General features: G+C 49.0%; 1 long non-coding RNA gene across 2 annotated transcripts in view; it reads right to left on the bottom strand.

Moving 5' to 3' along the window:
- Positions 1-443: 443 nt before the first annotated feature.
- LOC108177686 (uncharacterized) overlaps positions 444-8,290 on the bottom strand; it is a 44,924-nt gene continuing 37,077 nt past the window's right edge. For both annotated transcript variants that reach the window (XR_016210740.1, XR_016210739.1), the window contains 2 exons: positions 1,747-1,780; positions 444-663 (listed from right to left, as the gene is read on the bottom strand). This is a non-coding gene — a long non-coding RNA (uncharacterized LOC108177686). The remainder of the gene's footprint in view (positions 664-1,746; positions 1,781-8,290) is intronic.

Here is an 8,290-nt window from a genome sequence, read left to right as displayed (position 1 = left end):
CAATGCCAAGGACAGGTCCCTGCGAGGTCAGGTCAGACTGTTACATCAGACATGCAGCTGCTATATTTACCAGCTCTTGCCTTGCAAGGAAAGCAGTTTATACGAGGGGAAATAGCAGAGGCCAACTGTCCTGGGCATCCTCAGAGGACAAGCACTGCATTTTGAAGCTGTGTATGATTTTACATTGTAGTCCACTTCTCTGGGGGCTGCATCTCCTTTTCCTATACACTTTGACATATTCTCAGGACAGTTACAGTCATGTATTGCTTCAGCCCAGCCTGAGACCTGCAGTTGCTATTCAGGGTTCGATTCCTTCTGGGCTGTCATCACAGCCTTCCAGACGGCAGGGAATACACAGGAGAGTGAGCAGCAGAGTCAACATCAGATTTGCTTTGGTCTAGAAGTTTCCATGTAGGCCTCTGGGGCACCCCTCTCAACCCTCCTTTTTTTTTTTTTTTTTTTTTTTACAATTTTATTTATATTTTTGAGGCAGAGTTGGAGAGAGGGAGAGACAGAGACAAGGTCTTCCATCCACTTGTTCACTCCCCAAATGGCCACAATGACCGGAGCTGGGCCAATCTGAAGCCAGGAGCCAGAAGCTTCTTCAGGTCTCTTTCTTGGGTTGCAGGGGCTCAAGCACTTGGGTCAGGCCATAGCAGAGGGCTGGATCAAAAGAGGAGCAGATAGGACTGGTGCCCGTATGGGATGCTGGTACTGCAGGCGGGAGGCCTAGCCTCAGTGCAAGCCCCATCCCCCTCTTGCTTAATTGTTTTTATTCTCCAGGCCTCAGTTTCCTGCTCCTGAGTGGAATAGGAAGGATCAACTCTATTCTACCTGTAGGGTGCTGCTGAGAGAATAAATGTGGGAAATGAGAGAACAGTGGGTGGTAACCCAGCCCTGACTCCAAGCAACAAACTCTGGGAGAGGGAAAGAGCCGGAATAAAAGCCTTTGCCCCAGAGGAGTTTACAATCTGATAACTGGGAAAAGACAAATTTACAAAGATCCATAACCTCAGGCAGCAAAATGATAAGATTCCTAAATTTCAGATGAGGGAATGCAGAGGGAATGAGGAGGAGATTACCCAAGGAGGCTTCAAAGGGAGGAGTGGCATCTGATGGGGAGGGGACAATAGGACATGGGAGAAGCAGAGAATAAAGCAAGGTGTAAACAGTAAGAGTTCAGGATGTGTTCAGGGGACAGCAATCTGGCACCTGTTGGGAAACAATGGGTGATAAGCTAGGTTCACCAGGAGAGGCTAAGAAGTGCTCATTCTCTAGATAATGGAGTGGCCCTGTGGTCTTTAGGGCAACTGATGCGGCAGCTCTGTGGTGGTGGCGACAGGCTAGAGGGACAAAGATTATGCTTGCAGGAGGGTGACAGCAGAGCACCCTAAAGTCTTCCTTGACCTGTCAGTCACTCACAAAGAATCTGCGCAAAGGGCGCTCCCCTCCCAGCACTGAGACTCAGGATTGCTGCTGAAGCAAGTGTGCTTTATGTGGGTCTTCTTTCTTCTCCAGGCATTCAAGGGACAGTGGCATGTCAGATGGAAAGGGACCAGAGGACATTCCCCTGGCTCCCCTTCAGAGGGTGAGCTTCTGGAGAACGGGGCCTTTGTTTGTGCTTTTCCTCTTCCTCCCTTCGGTGGCAGAGGCCCAGATGGCTTCCACGCTGTGGCCAGCCTCACAGTGGGCCTCACTCAGGGTGCATGCACCGACACACAACCTGTGGGCCCAGTCAACACTTACCCCTCCTCTTTTTTCTCAGCATTCGCAACAGCACCTGAAATAGCCAATTCACTGAGGGTGAATAAAAGGGGATTAATTGGCAGGCAGGTGGGGGATGAGGACATGAGTTCCTGTGAAAGACATCCCTTAAAAAAACTTTATGACACTTGGCAAGTAGCTATTATAGGTGAAGTATAAGCCTTTAAATGCATTTTCTCATTCCACATACTTGGCCATCCTCTGAGGTAATCACTATTATACAGAGAGATCAGTGATTTGGTCAATAAATACAAGTGACAAGATTCTCTGCTGTTAAAATCCATTAATTGGGGGCAGCCATTTGATGCAGCAGCTACGACACCGCTTGGCACACTTGCAGCCCCTGTCAGAGCCTGGTTCAAGTCCCAGATGCTTCATGGAGTTCAGCTTCCTGTAATGCACCCTGCAAGGCAGCAGCTGATGACTCAAGTACTTGGGTCTCTGCCACCCATGTGGAAGACACAGATTAAGTTTGTGGCTCCTGATGTGGGCCTGGCCCAGCCCCAGCCCCAGCTGTTGTGGGCATTTGGGGAGTGAACCAGTGGATGGGAGAGCTCTTTCTGTCCCTCTGTCACTCTCCCTTCTGTCTGCTTTTCAAAAAAAAAATAATTAAAACTACATTACCAGTATTCTTTAAGCACTATAGACTATTGGTTGCTTGTTACAGATCTAGATATCAAGCCAACATATCTTCAATCCTTCCATCTATAACCTTTTCTGAAACACAGTGGTACTGGATGTTTATTTAAAGGGTTTATCCCTGTGGTTTTAGATTTTGTTCCCAGAGATTAAAAGGCAAATTCCAAACCTTTTCACTACTAAGTAGCTTTCAGAGATGAACTTTAATGCTTCTCAAGACTTTAGCCTGCCAGATAAATATCATTTATTAATTAGTTGACTCTTCTTCCCTTAAGGCAACCCAACCCTGCCACACTCCAGACAAAAGCAAAGAGATTTGGTGGCCGTGGGTCTCACGCCTTCATTCATACCTCGCCTTCATTCATACCTCTCTGAGCTTCCAGCGTAGGGGCCCTGAGGGGTAGTGAAGTCTTGGGACTCATGCTGGAGAGCCCTGCTCTGATCCTTCCTGTTAGAATGCTGAGTGTGTGCCTTTTTGAAAGCGCCATTTGATGGGAAGGGAGTTGAGAAAGGGGAGAGAGAGCAGCAGGGTACTGAGCATCCAGAGAAGGAAGAAGGGATGATGAGGGAGAGAAAAGAGGAGAGGGAGAGGGAGATGCTGTGGGTATTCTCTGGCCTGGAGCACGATCTTGTAGCTTTCAACCAAGTAACTGCATGAGAGCATTGTGGTGGAAGGGAAAGATCCCAGATCGAGAGAGACACATTCGGGTTTCAATTCCTGCTTCTTCTCAATACCTGGGTAACTACCAAATCTAGGATTGTAACATGTGAGATAGATTGTAACATGCCTGGTGTTGCATAGGGGTCATTTATTGTCTTAAGAGCTACAACTTTGTATTGATTTGAGGCTTTGGAATTACACAACTGCATAATTTGCATTTTCTTATGATATTTGATTCTGGTTGAAATCAACTGGAAAGACCTCAGATTTTTTTAGTTGAGATCAAATGGGAGCCAAACAATGGAGTGTTACCTTAATGAACTGGCTGGTCCTTAGGGAAGCTGGGGTGTTGATGAAGCTACCACATTGTGTCACAATTTCTAATTCCATTTTTCTAACATAGTCTAGGAAGTGATTGCTTTCAACCAAAAGATCACCAAGAATGCCCCAGTGGCTTTACTTCAAATTGGACCTTAAGACAAAATTTTGGCTTATTTCTGTTTAGCATCCCCATTCTAAGATCTTCTGGGTTGGAGATCTGATATTCCAGGGGTCTGGTTTTAGCTTCCAAGCTCCGGCCCTGCCCGACTTTCTGGTTTTGTTTTTGCTTTGTTTGCCAGGGGCCAGAAGCTGAGCCTCAGCACCAGGGTCCTATCTAAACAAAGGCCCAGCTCGCTACCGTCCCCAGGGGGTGGGGGCGGGCGGGTGGAGGGAGGAGGGGGAGCTGGCCGGCACTGCTGGGACCTGTTGGTGTTTGTTTTCCGTTTCCTCTCACTGGGACATTTGCACATTCAGCAGATCTGCTTGCTGGGTTTCCAAGTCTGTCAATTTCAAAGAAAGTAAAGTAAAATCAAACAACCCACTTCCCTTACGGTACATTTCAAAATTCGAAGAATGAACAAGGTAGATCTGGGTTGCCTCTCTGCCGCACATGGAGGGACACTTGGGAAACTGGTTTGGTCAGCTTGGGGTGGACAGATACCTTTCTCTAATTCAAGCATAGTTCAGAGACAGCAGTTGAACACCAATGAATATTTGGCAGATTTCCCTAAAATTGGTCAGGAGCTCTCTGCACTAAGCCAGTGAGGCAGCAGACCATCCACGGGCAGGGCCTTGGCCGTTCTGGCACCTCCCTGCCTCCTTTTGGGGTCACAGCTCAGGCACCCCCTCCCAAGGATCTCTCCACGTCTCTCCCCTCTGCTTGCCTGTAGGCCTGAAACTCCTCACAGGGCTCTAACCTTTGATGAGTCTTGCAAGGGGTGCATTCCAGAGCATACGTTTCTCAAGAGATGTTTTTCGCCCCTCATCTGTAGAAAACAGCCCAAGATTTGCCTTATAATAAGTATTTAGGGGCCGGTGTTGTGGCACAGTGGGCTAAGCAGCTACCTGCAACACCTGCATCCCACATGGGCACTGTTTCTAGTCCCAGTTGCTCCACTTCCGATCCAGCTCCCTGATAATGCACCTGGGAAAGCAGCAGAAGATGGTCCAAGTGTTTGGGCCCCTGCACCCATGTAGGAGACCAGGAAGAAGCTCCTGGCTCCTGGCTTCAGCCTGGCCCAGTCCTGGCCATTAAAGCCATTTGGGGAGTGAACCAGTGGCTGGAAGATCTCTTTCTGTCTCCTCCCTCTCTCTGTAACTCTGTCTTTCAAATAAATAAATATTTTTAAAAAATTAAATTCAGAGTACATAGATTGTGGTCAGGATTGTTTCATGAAACTTGGTTTAGGTTTTGCTTGTTAAAAGACAAAATTACAATTAGTTTTAAAGTCTTAATTGGCTTTTCTTGTGATTCCAGAATCCAGCAACACTCCATCACATAAAACAGAGTAAGGGTCCCAATCTGAGCAGAAGAGGTGGGCTTCACAGACAGCGAAGAAACAGAGATAGAAGACAAGGAAGATTGGTTATTTCAGCGGCTTGCCTTGTAAGGTGGGGACAGACAGACAGAACAACAGGCAAATCACTGCTTAGCTGCCATCAAGTTATTTCAGGTTACTTTTGTGTAAGATTAACTCCATTATCAGGCCCACTGGAACAGGCCTGTTTGCAGTACGTGGAGGTTATCTCTCTTACTCTGATTTCTCTGAAAGTCAGATAAACAGTTTGGTAACTTGTAGCCTGAGTGACTCCATTTTGGTTTTTAGCACTGCCTGTTGGGGCCTGGTGCAAGAGCTGAGCACAAAGCAATGGCTTCCGGTCAGTTTTGCTTCACAACTTCATACGTGCAGGTACTGGGTCATGGGTGAACGTACTTCCTACAGTGTGTCGGGCTGGGAAACTTGAACGACAGTGAGTTAGATGATAAATAAGGCCTCTCTCCTCGCAATCCGTGTGAACCACCTAAAAGACGGAGGGCAGCAAGGCGGGCAAGCATGGAAGAGAGACATCAGGAGAGCTCAGAACGGGAGCAAGCGGAAGAACGCAGAGCCAGGAGGAGAACGCCGCAGAAGTGACCACAGAAGCCCCCTGGAGACGGCCGTCCAGCGGGCCCTGTCCCACCCTCCCGGCCTTCAGCCTCTGACCCGTCCACTGCCTTTCTTCTGCTGACTTGGAAACTACGTGCGTCCTGGCACTGTTTCCTCCCCCAGCACCACTCCCATTTCCCCATTCCCCTCACCACCACCACCCCCACCTGCTTCTCGGGCACCCACATAAGCAAGCAGACCCCGCGGCGCGGCGCTGGGAGTGAGCGGTCTGTGCGCGCAGGGAAGCGCGTGCGTGTAAAGCGGCAGGCGAAGGTCCATGCAGTGGGTAGCACGGATTCTCCGTGGGAGCCGGGTCTCCCCAGGGAGCAGATCGGTGTAAACTGAAAACATATATTCCAATTCCCAACCAACGCTTCAGGCCACAGGCAGAAACGTGTAAACGTGCTTGTTTTTGAACCACAGGGAGATCCTCTCAGCGCCCGCCGCCCTCCCCGCAGCCTAACCTCAGGTCTTTGTTGCAGCGGGACGAGGCCAGCCTGGGAGACCCAAACACAGGGACAGAGAAACGGGTCTTTGACATCCTGCTGCAGAATGACTGATGGAAGGGTTTGTGAGATTCTTAGAAACCGAGGTGTTTTTTTTTAGCATTTAAGGAACAACAACAAAGAGTACCGCTCTCTTCTTCTCTGCCAGGGGAAGCCCAGGCCCGAGGAAAGGAGAGACCTTGGTGGACAGTTACAGGACAGTGCTGAACCGAACCCGGAAGGCAGGGACGTTCGCAAGGCCTGCGGAGGAGATGTCACAGCCCAGACAAGCTGAGTCCCTGCCTGGAAAGGCAAAGGTGAGCGGCTAACTGCCAGCATTCCAGGGCTCTCCTGTGCCACTGGCCAGTCAAGTGGATCAGCTGCCCTCTGCCGTCTGGCCTGACTGCCCTGGCTCTCATTCGTACCTTGTAGTTACATGCATAATCAAGCATGCAATGATGGCTTCCATTGCCAGGGACTTTTAAAGGCAATTTACATACATTCAACTGCACTGTGGGCATCTATTGTTCCCATTTTTAGAAGTTAGGGAGCTGAAGCACACAGAGGTTAAGTACTTGGCCCAAGGCTGCTCAGGTAGAGAGAGGTGTCAGGGATTGAGTCAGGCTCAGCATCCTGGCTTGAGGGTGTGTGATGCCAATGGGAGTCACCTGCTCTCATTCCTGAGCAAGGGGAGGAATCGTTTAAAGAGGAAGCGTGGAGGGGGAGCGTGCTGTGGTGTAGCAGGTCAAGCTACAGCCTGCAGCGCCGGCATCCCATATGGGTGCAGGTTTGAGTCCCAGCTGCTCGGCTTCTGATCCAGCTCCCTGCTTATGGCCTGGGAAAAGCATCAGAAGACGGCCCAAGTGTGTGGAAGCTCCTGGCTCCTGGCTTTCGCCTGGCCCAGCCTGGGTCATTGCAGCCATTTGGGGAGTGAACCTGTGGATGGAAGATCCCTCTCTATCTGTCTCTCCTTCTTTCACTGTAGCTCTGCTTTTCAAATAAATACATAAATAAATCTTTACAGAGGAAGCGTGGAGACACTGCCCGGAGCCCTGCCGGGCGGAAGGCAAGTGCAGTGTGGTCACTCTGGCCCTCCTCTGGAGATGCCGTGGCCTGCAGCGTCAGTCTTCACACATTTTTGCTCTTGTGTTTTTTGAAAAACCATGAATTCCCTGATACATTTTAAACTTGTAACTGGAGGCCATTATGCTTAATGAAATAAACCAGAATCAAAAAGACAAATATCACGTTTTCTCAGATCTGTGGTAGTTAATATATAGAGAGAGAATATAAAAGATTCACTGTAGGGGCTGGTGCTGTGGCGTAGTGGGTAAAGCTGCCACCTGTAGCGCCAGCATCCCATATGGACACTGGTTTGGGTCCTGGCTGCTCCATTTCTGATCCAGTTCTCTGCTATGGCCTGGGAAAGCAGTAGAAGATGGACCTTGTCCTTGGGCCCCTGCATTCATGTAGGAGACCCGGAAGAAGCTCCTGTCCCAGCTCTGGCAGTTGTGGCCATTTGGGGAGTGAACCAGTGGATGGAAGACCTCTCTCTCTCTCTCTCTCTCTCACTCTCTGCCTCTGCCTCTCTGTAACTCTGTCTTTCAAATAAACAAATAAATCTTAAAAAAAAAATAACAACTAGCCTTGACCCCCCTACTCTCACACACAAATAGTTATGAAGATACAAAATAAAATTAATTTAAAAATTTTAAAAATAAAGAGGAAGTATGATTATAATTAGAATTGTATCTAGGGACTATATTAAATCTGTTCTCTTTAACAAAAAAAAAGTAAATAAAAAAGGGAAGAAAAGAAATTCGCAACTAACAATTTTCATTGAAGTTTAAAGAGCTGGGGGGCTGACACTGTGGTGCAGTAAGTTAAGCCTCTTTGAGTCCCAGCTGCTCCTCCTTTTTTTTTTTAATTTTTTTTTTTTTTTTTTTTTTTTTGGACAGGCAGAGTGGACAATGAGAGAGAGAGAGAGAGAGAGAGAAAGGTCTTCCTTTACTGTTGGTTCACCCTCCAATGGCCGCTGCGGCAGGCACATTGCACTGATCCGAAGGCAGGAGCCAGGTGCTTCTCCTGGTCTCCCATGGGGTGCAGGGCCCAAGCACTTGGGCCATCCTCCGCTGCACTCCCTGGCCACAGCAGAGAGCTGGCCTGGAAGAGGAGCAACCGGGACAGAATCTGGCGCCCCGACCGGGACTAGAACCCGGTGTGCCGGAGCCGCAGGTGAAGGATTAGCCTATTGAGCTGCAGCGCCGGACAGC

This window comes from Oryctolagus cuniculus, chromosome 7 (assembly GCF_051225735.1).
Source record: "Oryctolagus cuniculus isolate XC-2025 breed Fujian yellow rabbit chromosome 7, ASM5122573v1, whole genome shotgun sequence".
Taxonomy (NCBI): Eukaryota; Metazoa; Chordata; class Mammalia; order Lagomorpha; family Leporidae; genus Oryctolagus; species Oryctolagus cuniculus.
This window is presented reverse-complemented; position numbering and strand designations above follow the sequence as displayed.